Below are 12,398 nucleotides of genomic sequence, written 5' to 3'. Positions count from 1 at the left end.
GCAGTGTAGTGTGATAGCAAGGGCACCAAGCAAGCAGCTCCTCCTTTTATTAGCTATTTGACCTTAGGCCAGTTATTTGGCCTCCATGAGCCTTAGTTTTACCTGTAAAATAAGCATGATACTATTTATTCTTTGTCCATAGTTTATTATGAGAAAAATACCTTAAAGTAACAAACACATGAGTTATCATTTTTATTATAGTTTCCCTCTTCATTTTAAGATGGGGAAACTGAACCCCAAGAGATGAAGGGACAACCAATAGCAATAAGGTAGTAGCAGTCTTAAAAAAGACTGTTTCAGAGACATATTTTATTTTATTTTATTTTTTAATTAATTTTTATAATTATAACATTTTTTGACAGTACATATGCATATGCAATTTTTTTTTACAACATTATCCCTTGTACTCCCTTCTGTTCCGAGTTTTTCCCCTCCTTCCTTCCACCCCCTCCCCTGGATGGTGGGCATTCCCATACATATTAAATATCTTCTAGTATATCCTAGGTACAATATATATATGTGCAGAACCAAATTTTGTTGTTGTTGTTGTTGCAAAGGAAGGATTGTATTCACAAGGTAAAAATAATCTGGGAAGAGAAACAAAACAAAACAAAACAAAACAAAAACAATGCTCACAGTTTACATTCATTTCCCAGTGTTCCTTTTCTGGATGTAACTGATTCTGTCCATCATTGATCAATTGGAATTGGAGACATATTTTATTTTTAAAAAATTAACTCTGCCAATATCCTTGGTGCCACAAGGAAATGTCATAATATATGTTACAAAAATAAATTTATTTTTAATCTTCCAGGAAAATCTTAAACGGTTACGAGACAGCATTACTCGGAGACAACAAGAGAAGCAAAAATCCGGGAAACAATCAGGTAATTACTTATTTAGGACAATGCTTAGGTCTTTATTTAAATCAATGTAGATTCAGGATCACATTCCTTAGTTATGAATGGAATTAGTCATGATTCAAATCAAAATATTGTAGCTCCCCCCATTCTCTACCATGAAGCAGCAAGGGATAAAGGAGCATGGAATAAGTGATTAAGTGCAAATGATTGTTGGTTCATAAGTTTTAAAAGTATGTCTTATATAATATTAGCATGCAAATGGAATTGTTAGGGTTGATGACACAGCAGCTTATTTCCTCTTTCAATCATAGGAAGACCAACAACTTTATCTCTGTCAGTGCTTCCCTAAAGGAAAATTTGAAGTGATTAGAAATTTTTAAAAGGGCAACAAAACAACATCCATGGATAATTTTCTAGAAAAGTGATCAAAAAGGCCTAAATCTCTTGCAAGATGCTTGCGGAGGTCTTAACCTAAAGAAACCTTTCTAAATTCCATGATTCTTTTTAGAGTGTTTCTTCATCCTTTGGTTTCATTATGAGTATAGGTACCTTTCATCTAAGAATCCTAATGTACCATGGACATTTAGCCTGCATCTCTTGATTTTTACAAACCCCTGGCTTTCCTTTGTCTCTGCTGGAGCTGAAAAAGATGGAGACCTAGCCAGTGAAAAAGTATTACATGACTACTGTGTACTAAGAGCTGTGCCTGGCCCTGGAGTTTTAAAGGCAAATATTGTCCTCAAGGAGTTTATACTCAAGCAAGGGAGAGAACAATATAGTGGGAGATTGGTAGGGAAGGAAGGAGAGGCAGGAAAGACTTCAGGTAGTTGATTTTTGAAGGGATTTTAGAAGCTAAGGAGAGGTCATGGAGGACAGCACGTGAAAAATTTATAGATAGGAATGTTCTTTATAAGCTCAGTTTGTATGGCTAGTAGCATAGGTAAAGATTCAGTTACGTACAGGGCCTTGAATCAGGAAGAGTCATTTCTTCAAATGTGGTATCAGATGCTAGCCTTATGATCCTAGACAAATCAGTGAATAGCTGCTGGCTTAAATTCCTCATCTGTAAAATGAATTGGAGAACCCAATGCCCTTTGCCAGTATCTTTGCCAAAAAATTCCCAAATGGGGTCATGAAGAACTAGATATTATAACTGTTTAAAAAAATATTGTAAAGAATGAAAAGCAGAATAATTTAAGGAATCATAAAAAAGAAAGGAGAGGTAGAGTCAGGTAGTGAAGGACTTTAAATGTCAAATGATGAACCCAACTCACAAGTAGCCAACCCGGGAGATGGAAAATTAAAAAGTAGAAATGAAAATGAGCACAGTGAATGAATATGGAGATTAAAACTTTATCACTTGCATTCTTATACATAAAAAACTTAAACAACAGGTTTTTTCAATTAAAATATTTGCTATTTTTTTTTTTGAGGTCCTTCTGAATTCAAGGCTGGTGCTCTATCCACTGCACCACCTACCTGCCCCCTAAAGTATAAATTAAATACAATATATGTATACATGTCCAAACAGTTATTTTGCTGTACAAAAAGAATCAGACTTTGAAACAGTGTACAATTAGCCTGTGAAGGAAGTAAAAAATGTAGGCGGACAAACATAAAGGGATTGGGAACTCCATGTAGTGGTTCATAGTCAACTCCCAGAGTTCTTTTGCTGGGTGTAGCTGGTTTAGTTCATTACTGCTCTATTGGAGCTGATTTGGCTCATCTAATTGTTGGAGAGGGCCACGTCCATCAGAATTGATCATCATATAGTATTGTTGTTCAAGTGTATAATGATCTTCTGGTTCTGGTCATTTCACTGAGCCTCAGTTCATGTAAGTCTCTCCAGGGCTCTCTGAAATCATCTTGTTGGTCATTTCTTACAGAACAATAGTATTCCATAGCATTTATATACGACAATTTATTCAGCCAATCTCCAACTGATGGGCATCCACGTAGTTTCCAGTTTCTGGCCACTACAAAGAGGGCTGCTACAAACACTCTTGCACATTCAGGTCCCTTTTCCTTCTTTAAAATCTCTTTGGGATATAGTAGTAACACTGCTGGATCAAAGGGTATGCACAGTTTGATAACTCTTCATTCTCTGTGCTTTTAAAAAATTTTGAGTGGATAAAAGAGGCCATTCTCTTCCTCTTTTCTTATCTAGCCATAATTACTGATTGAGTGTTATATCAGTCAAACTGAGATCTGTTAAAGACCTTAGTTAAAAAGGCCAAGGCCTCTTTTTGCATCCATGGCCAATCTCCAGTCATCCTAGTCTGCACCTGATCACTGAACCCAGATGGTTCTGGAGGGGAAAGTGACTTTGCACAGTCTCTTTCATTTAAATCCAATTTATCTGCATATCACAGCATCGTCTCCCTGATGTCATGGTCTTGAAAATGCAGGATAAACAGCAGCAACAGTGTCTGTTGTAAGCATGATAAATATGATAGAATGTAAGTTCCCTTATAAGCAATGTGTTCCTTGAGGACAGGGAATGTTTCTTTTTTGTTCTCATATCTGCAGTGGCTAACACATAATAGATATTTAATAAATGCTTGTTGTTTAGGATAGATATTTAAAGTTTTTCCCAATTATCCTTTTTTTATCCTAGATTTAGAGATCACAGTTCCTATTAGACACAATCAGCAATTACCTGGAAAAGTAGAGTATGGAATCTATGAAAGTGGCCCCAGGAAGAGCATCGTGCCACCAAAAAACATATTACGCCGAGGAGACTGGAAAACAGAAAGTGCATCGAGTACATCAAGTAAGGGGAGATTAGGGATGGGCATGGGGGTAGGAAGTTGGAGGGTGGCTAGACAGCCTTTTTTCTTTGGTTCAGCTGAGTAAGTCAGGAACACTTGGCTATCCAGTATCTGTCTAAGTCATGAGACCATTTGGAAGAAAGCTCAGAGGCTGTCTAGTCTGACCCTCTCATTTTTCAGATGAAGAAATGGTATCCCAATTGTATTCAAGGTCACACAGGTAGTAATACGTAGAAGTGTGATGGGTCATGGATGAGCACATGAGTTTAAAATTGCTTCCTTTCCCATTTCCTACTCTAAGAAATGGGCATTTCAGATACTTATATTGTCTTTCCCAGGGGTTGAAGACATTTTGCATTTGGTGAGGATGTAGGCTGGATGTTTTCCCAAAAGCTGACTTGCATAAACCTGAGTATTGCCTGTAACTGTGGTCTTAGAAAGAAGGCCTTTAAAGTGATAGAGAACATAGATGACAATAATATATTTTAAAAATCTTTATTTGAAATAAAAGACCTACCTTTTCGTAGTGGCTAGAAACTGGAAGATGAATGGATGTCCATCAATTGGAGAATTGTTGGGTAAATTATGGTATATGAAGGTTATGGAATATTATTGCTCTGTAAGAAATGACCAGCAGGAGGAATACAGAGAGGTTTGGAGAGACTTACATCAACTGATGCTGAGTGAAATGAGCAGAACCAGAAGATCACTATACGCTTCAACAACAATACTGTATGAGGATGTATTCTGATGGAAGTGGAAATCTTCAACATAAAGAAGATCCAACTCACTTCCAGTTGATCAATGATGGACAGAAACAACTACATCCAGAGAAGGAACACTGGGAAATGAATGTAAATTGTTAGCACTACTGTCTATCTACACAGGTTACTTATACCATCGGAATCTAATACTTAACGTGCAACAAGAAAATTGGATTTACACACATATATTGTATCTAGGTTATACTGTAACTCAAGTAAAATGTATGGGATTGCCTGTCATCTAGGGGAGGGAATAGAGGGAAGGAGGGGAAAATTTGGAAAAATGAATACAAGGGATAATGTTATTAAAAAAATACTCATGCATATATACTGTCAAAAAATTATAATTATAAAATTTAAAAAATTTAAATAAACAGAAAACAAGCAAAAAAATTCAAAATATCTCTTACTAGATTATAAGCTGTCAGAGAAGAAATTTGTTTTATACATATGCACATTCTGGACTGTGCCTAGAATAATACCATATCCATAAAAGATACTCAACAAATGTTTCCTGAATGAATATAGATTGTGAAAGTAAAAAATGAGAATAATAGGAGAGTAACTAGAACTACTAAATATAAATATAGCTAATGCAAATACCTAAGCCAAATTGGACATTTGTTTGTGCATCTAACATGTCTTTTAAGTAATCTCCATGATGATATGAATTATTCTATAAAATGTCTGCCTGAGAAATTAATACTTCTAAAGACCATAATTGAAGAGGTCCTGAACCATGGAGACAGAATATGGATCAAAGCATAATATTTTCACCTTTGCTGTTGTTATTGTTTATTTGCTTGTTTTTTTTTTCTTTGATCTGATTTTTTTGCATGACATGACAAATATGGGAATATGTTTAGAAGAATGTTTAACTTATATTGGATTGCTTGCTATCCTGGGGAGGAAGAGAGGGAGAAAAATTTGGAACACTATGGTGAATGTTGAAAACTATCTCTGCATGTATGTGGAAAAATAAAATACCATGAAAAAATATATATATTCAATAGTTTTAAAAAATGAAATAAAAGACCTAAAAAAGTATCCAAATCATATAAAATATATCTTTTGATTATGAATTACTTTTAAGTATACATATATAGTTTCCTTTTGAAGAAATCTCATTTTAAGGATATGGCCTATATTTGGACTAACTTGGTATCTGTGGAAAAAGTATATGGCATAATGGATAAAGGGCCATCCTTGGAGTCAAGAACACTTGAATTTAAGTGTTGCCTCTGACATATCAGTTAGGTGACAGTAAGTTGTAACCTCCTCAGTACCTTGGACAACTCTCTTAAAATTTAGATTTTAGATAGGTTGTCCATCTACATCAGAGGAAGAAATCTGTTCAGCAGGATTTCCCCGAACAGGGGAAATCAAATGTCTAGACCCAAAACGATTAGTCTATTTCTTTCATCTCTTCCCCAAAGTTGATTACATGGCAACCAATTATTCTACCCATTTTAGAGATGACAAACTGTAGGGTTTGAATATAAAAGTAGCTTGAATAAATTTAAAGTTAAGACACAAAGTGAGATAATCAGTGAGGTATGAACTTCAAGAATAATAACTTTTTAAGCTGTACAGAGACTAATGAAGAAACTTGGTTTTTTAGCAGAAAACTTGAATATAGTGCCTGATATAATAGGCAACTCATAGCACTGTGCAGACAAGAACTATGGCTTTATTAGTCTATCTAGTGAGGCTGTGAATTAACTGTTTTGATATACTGTCTCACCAATGCATTTGATTACATTCCCTCTTCATCAATAAACTTTATGCTCTTCATCAGAAAAGTGATAAAAGAGTCAGAAGGAAGCTAAGCAATAATAAATTTCAGTAGCTAACATATTAAATTACTACTATGAAAAATCATAAAGATTGAAAAAAATAGTGTAGTTCAAGGTACTTGGAAGAGGGAATATAGTGAAATGTAGAATGTTCAATATAGAAGGAACTTCTGTGGGTCTCCATGTTCAGAGGAGTACAGTAGAGCCATATTTTAAAAAGACAACTTTAACATTTATTTTATATTTGAATATGTCATTTTATTATTTCTAATTATATGTAAAGACAATTGCTAATATTCATTGAAAAAAATGTTGAGTTCTAAATTTCTCTTGCCTTCCCTCATTTCCCCCCTCCTGAGATGGTAAGCAACTTAATATAAGTTATACACATTCAATCATGCAAAATATATTATTATATTAGGCATGTTGTAAAAAAGATAAAGACAATTGAGAGATTTAACAAAATAAAAATAGGATAATAAATAGATGTTAACATGTAATTTTCTAATTCGGCAGGGATTATTTAGCAGGGATCCTCATGGAGTTTAGTAGCTCATGGTTTCTATTTGATTTAGACATCACTGGTCTCGTTCAATTCCCCCCTTTGCAGATGAGATGTTTGAGGCCCAGAGAGGTGATGTTTTTGTCCTAAATCAAACAGTAAAACTTAGTTGAAGATTCTTTTTTTTCCTCTTAGGCAATTAGAGTTAAGTGACTTGCCCAGGGTCATACAGCCAGGAAGTATTCAATGTCTGAAGTTCAGATTTGAATTCAGGTCCACCTGATGTCAGGGCTGGTACTCTATCCATTACACCAACTGGCTCCCCCTAGTTGCAGATTCTTTACTAATATCCAGGTCTTCCAATTTCCAATCCAATGTTTTTACTATGTCAATATAACAAAATCTGGTTTAGCTGTCTTTACAGCCTTCTGCATGAAGTGTCTCTGTAATTTTTTAAAAAGCTTTTTATTTTCAAAACATATGCATAGATAATTTTCAACATTCACTCTTGCAAAACCTTGTGTTCCAAATTTTTTCCTTGACTTGCCCTCCCTTTGATAGCAAGTAATTTAATATATATTAAACATGTGTAATTCTTCTATACATATTTCCATAATTTATTGCATGTATTATTTAATCTAGTTACTACTGGAAAGAGGTAGTGGATAGAGAGCAGAGCTGGGTTTGAGATAAGGAAATGAAAGGGTTTAAGGTATATCGTCAGTAAGCCAAATAAAGTTTAGGGAGAAGAAAAGGTATTAGATTTTGTTTTTTCCTAGTTAAATTTAATATACGTTTTTAAAAACAGATTGTTATATAACCTTAGTTCACAGTTTCATATAGAAACCTCTTTTTAGTTCTTTATATATTAGATGTTTGCAATTTTTTTTCTTTTTCTTTTATTATAGCTTTTTCTTGACAAAACATTATGCATGGGTAATTTTTTTAACACAGACCCTTGCAAAAACTTCCAACTTTTCCCCTCCTTCCCTCCATCCCCTAGATGGCAGATAGTCCCATACATGTTAAATATGTTAAATACAATATACGTATACATATTTATACAGTTGTCTTGCTACACAAGAAAAATAGGATTTAGAAAGAAGGTAAAAATAACCTGGGAAACCTGATGGTTTTAAATAGATGCTACTGCCTATTTTAAGGAAAAGTCCATTTATTCCTATACTCTCTAATATTAATAGGAATGGATGTTGGAGTTTATCAAATGCTTTTTCTGCATCTATTGAGATGATTATATAGTTTTTGTTAATTTGGTGATTGATGTAGTCAATTATGTTAATAGTTTTCCTAATATTGAACCAGTCCTGCATTCCTGGTATAAATCATACTTGGTCATGGTGTATTATCCTGGGGATGATTTTCTGTAATCTTTTTGCTAATATTTTATTTAAGATTTTTGCATGAATATTCATTAGATTTGTCTATAATTTTCTTTTTCTGTTTTTGTCCTACTTGGTTTACATATCAGTACCATGTCTGTGTCATAAAAGGAATATGGAAGAACTCCTTCATTCCCTATTCTTTTCAAATAGTTTATATAGCATTGGAGTTAGTTGCTCTTTAAATGTTTGATACAATTCACTTGTAAATCCATCTGGTCCTGGGTATTTTTTCTTAGGGAGTTGATTAATAGCTTGTTCTATTTCTTTTTCTGAAATGGGACTATTTAAGCAATTTACTTCCTCCTCTATTAATCTAGTAAGCCTCTATTTTTGGAAATAATCATCCATTTCACTTAGATTATCAAACTTATTGGCATAAAATTGGGCAAAGTGACTCCTTATTATTGCTCTAATTTCCTCTTCATTGGTGGAAAGTTCTCCCTTGTCATTTTTAAGACTCACAATTTGATTTTCCTCTTTCCTTTTTCTAATCAAATTTACCAAGGGGTTATCTATTTTGTTAATTTTTTCATAGAACTAAATCTTAGTTTTATTTTTTAATTCAATAGTTTTTTGTTTTTTTTTCTTTCAATTTTATTAATCTCTCCTTTTATTTTTAGAATTTGAAGTTTAGTGTTTGATTGGGGGGGGGGGTTAATTTGCTCTTTAGCTTTTATAGTTGTAAGCCTAATTCACTGATTTTCTCTTTATTTTATGCAAGTAAGCCTCTAGAAATATAAATTTTCTCTTTATTACCACTTTGGCTGAATCTCACACATTTTGGTATGTCATCTTATTATTTCATTGTCTGGTTGGGTGAAATTATTAATTATGTCTATGATTTGTTGTTTCACCCATTCATTCTTTAGGATGAGATTATTTAGTTTCCAATTACTTTTTAGTCTATTTTCCCCTGGCTTTTTATTGAATGTAATTTTTTTATTGCATCATGATCTGAAAAGGATGCATTTACTATTTCTGTCTTTCTGCATTTGAATTTCAGGTCTTTATCTTTTAATATATGGTCAATTTTTGTATAGGTTCCATGAATTGCCAAGAAGAAAGTATACTCCTCTCTGTCTCCATTTAGTTTTCTCCAAAGATCTATCATACCTAACTTTTCTAGTGTTCTAGTTACCTCTTTAACTTCTTAATTATTTATTTTGTGGTTTGATTTACCTAGTTCTGAGAGTGCAAGGTTGAGATCTCCCATTATTATAGTTTTGCTATCTATTTCTTATTACAGCTCTCTTAACTTCTCCTTTAGGAATTTAGATGCTATACCACTTGGTACATATATGTTTAGTATTGATATTGCTTCATTATCTATGCTGTCCTTTAGCAAGATATAGTTTCCTTCCTTATCTCTTAATTAGATCAATTTTTGCTTTTGTTTGATTTGAGATATCAGGATGGCTATCCCTTCTTTTTTGACTTCATCTGAAGCATAGTAGATTCTGCTCCAGCCTTTTACCTTTACTCTCTATGTATTGCTCTGCTTCAAGTGTGTTTCTGTACATATCATATTGTAGGATTCTGGCTTTTAATCCTTTCTGCTATCTTCCTCTGCTTTATGGGGAAGTTTACCCCATTCATATTTATGGTTAAGATTACTAATTCTGTATTTCCTGCCATCTTGTTAATACCAGATTATACTTTTCTCTTTCCTTTTTTTTAATTTTTTTAATTTTTTAAATTTTTTTTTATTAAACTTATAAGCATCACTTGCCTCATATAACCTTCCCTTTTTTGGATCCCTCCCTCCCCCTTAGAGTACCTCCCCTTTTCTTAAACCTTTCCCTTTCAATTTCTGTATTCTCTTCTATTTATCCTACCCCTTCCCTTTTTTGCTTTTCTCCTCTCTCTTTTTTTTTCCCTGAGGCTGGGGTTAAGTGACTTGCCCAAGGTTACACAGCTAGGAAGTGTTAAGTGTCTGAGACCAGATTTGAACTCGGGTCCTCCTGAATTCAGGGCTGGTGCTCTATCCACTTTGCCATCTAGCTGCCCCCACCCCTCTCACTTTTCAATGAGGTGGGAGAAGTTTCTCTGTAAACCTAATATGTCAATTCTAATGAGAGTAAAATTCACACTATGATTATCCCCCTCCCTTCTTTCCCTTCAATATAATAGGTTTCCTTTGACTCTCTGTGAGATGTAGTTTCCCTCTTTTTACCTCCACTTTTCCCTTTATCTGTACAATTTCCTTTCCACCTCTAGATCCTTTTTTTATATTGTAACAGTAAACCAAATTATACGTGTACTCTTTATGTATACCCATAACAGAAATATAGTTCTCAAGAATTCTTTTTACTTTTTTATGCTTCTCTTGAGTCCTAAATTTGGAGGTCAAGCTTTGTTTAGCTCTGTTTTTTTTTTTGTCAGAAATATATGGAATTCACCTATTTCATTGAATGTTCATCTTCTTTCTTCCCAAGAAAATACTCGGTTTGGCTGGGTAAGTTATTCTTGGCTGCATACTAAGTTCCTTTGCCTTTTGGAATATCAGATTTCAGGCCCTTTGATCCTTGAATGTGGAAGCTGCTATGTGGAAGCTGCTATACCTTGGTCTGATAGTTCTGGAATTTAGCCACAATATTTCTTGAAGTTTTAATTTTGGGATCTCTTTCTGTAGGTGATCAATGAATTCTTTCAATGTCTATTTTACCTTCTATTTCTATGATAGCTGAGCAGTTCTTTGATAATTTCCTGAAAAAATAGTGTCTAGGTTCTTTTTTTAACCATGTATTTCAGGGAGTCCTTAGATTGTCTCTCTTAGACCTATTTTCCAGGTCGGTTGTTTTCCCCATTAGGTATTTTACTTTTTTTTTTCTATTTTTTTCATTTTTTTGGTTTTGCTTGACTGATTCTTATTGCCTTATTGAGTCATTTGTTTCCAATTGTTCAATTCTGAATTTTAGTGTGTTAATCATTTACTTTTTTTTTTTTTTACTACTTTTTGTATTTGTCCAATTGAATTTTTGAATGAGTTGTTTTGTTCTATGGAATTTTTTTCCATTCCATAAATTCTGTTTTTAGGGAGTTATTTTCTTTTTCCATTTCACAAATTCTGGTTTTTTTTTAGGGAGAAATTTTCTTTTTCTGTTTCACAAATTCTGTTTTTCTTGGAGTTCCTTTCTTTTTCCAGTTTATCAAATCTATCTTTTGATGAGTTATATGCTTTTTCCATTTCACTATGTTTATTCTGTGTTGCCTTTTCCAGACTCTCTTGCAAGGCTTTCATTTCCTTTCCTCATTTTCCCTCAAGCTCTCTTTTAAGATCCTTTCTAAGTTCTTCTAGGGGAGCCTTGTGTGATGGGGACCAGGTTATTTCACCCCGTGGAGCTTCATCTGGAGACTTTAATCTGTTCTTCTCTTTTGCCATAAAAGGTGTCAATTGTTAGAGTCCTCTTTACTTTTTTACTCTTTTTTTTTTTTTTTAAAGTTAAGGTCTGCCTTTAGGGCGGGAGAGGTTTTCCAAGCAATGGCAGCTGCTGAGTCCGTGCTGATTCACTCCTGGGGCTGGCTCTGCCATGTGGAGTCATCAGCAATGCCCCAGGGCTCTGTGCTGTGTGCCCTGATGTTTGTGGTCAGAGTGCTCAGGTACCCTAAGCCTGCTCTGGGACACTGAGCTGTCTCTGCTGGTGTTTGTGGTCATCTTCAGGTGCCTAGCTGTGTCTCTCCCTCTTCCAATTGAAGCAGACCTTCTCTGGTCTGTTTCTTCCTGCAAATTCTTTGCCCTGGGACACTGAGCTGTTTGTGCTGACGTTTGTACTGGTTACCCTGGCTCTTCCCTTCCATTTCCAATTGAAACAGACCTTTTTTGGCGATCTTTGAAATTTATCTGCTGCTGCTAATTTGTTGCACTCCTAATATTTGTGGGTTCTGCCCATCCAGAGCTAGTTCAGAGGCTGGATTTCATAGTTATTGTGAGGATTGTAAAAAAGGTCAGAAAGAAACCACCATCTTGGCTCCACCCTGATGTTTGTATTTGTTGATGATTTTTTAAAAGTTTACAAAAAACCATAAATGGACAGTATATTAGTGAGGTTAAGGAAGGACATTCTTTTTAAAATCTTTAATTGATGCATTTTACATAGTATTTTGTATGTGGCAGAGGCTTAGTAAACATTTACCGAATTTAAAAACAAACAAAAGTCTAGAGAGGGAAATAACTGAATTTGGCAGAATAAATGAAAAGGCTGATGGCTCTCGTTAGGAAAATTCAATTTACTTCAACAAACTATAAGCCTTCTACTATGTGGTAAGATCAAAGGAGACAAAGACAACAATGAAACAATC

At 34.3% G+C, this 12,398-nt stretch overlaps 1 protein-coding gene across 3 annotated transcripts in view; it reads left to right on the top strand.

The window, feature by feature from the left end:
* PIK3AP1 (phosphoinositide-3-kinase adaptor protein 1) overlaps positions 1–12,398 on the top strand; it is a 135,824-nt gene that overhangs the window by 108,259 nt on the left and 15,167 nt on the right. For all 3 annotated transcript variants that reach the window (XM_074295956.1, XM_074295958.1, XM_074295957.1), the window contains exons 13-14: positions 815–887; positions 3,481–3,636. The gene's annotated coding sequence lies outside the window, so the exon portion shown is untranslated. The remainder of the gene's footprint in view (positions 1–814; positions 888–3,480; positions 3,637–12,398) is intronic.

The sequence above is a fragment of the Sminthopsis crassicaudata genome, chromosome 2 (genome assembly GCF_048593235.1).
Source record: "Sminthopsis crassicaudata isolate SCR6 chromosome 2, ASM4859323v1, whole genome shotgun sequence".
Lineage (NCBI taxonomy): Eukaryota > Metazoa > Chordata > Mammalia > Dasyuromorphia > Dasyuridae > Sminthopsis > Sminthopsis crassicaudata.
This window is presented reverse-complemented; position numbering and strand designations above follow the sequence as displayed.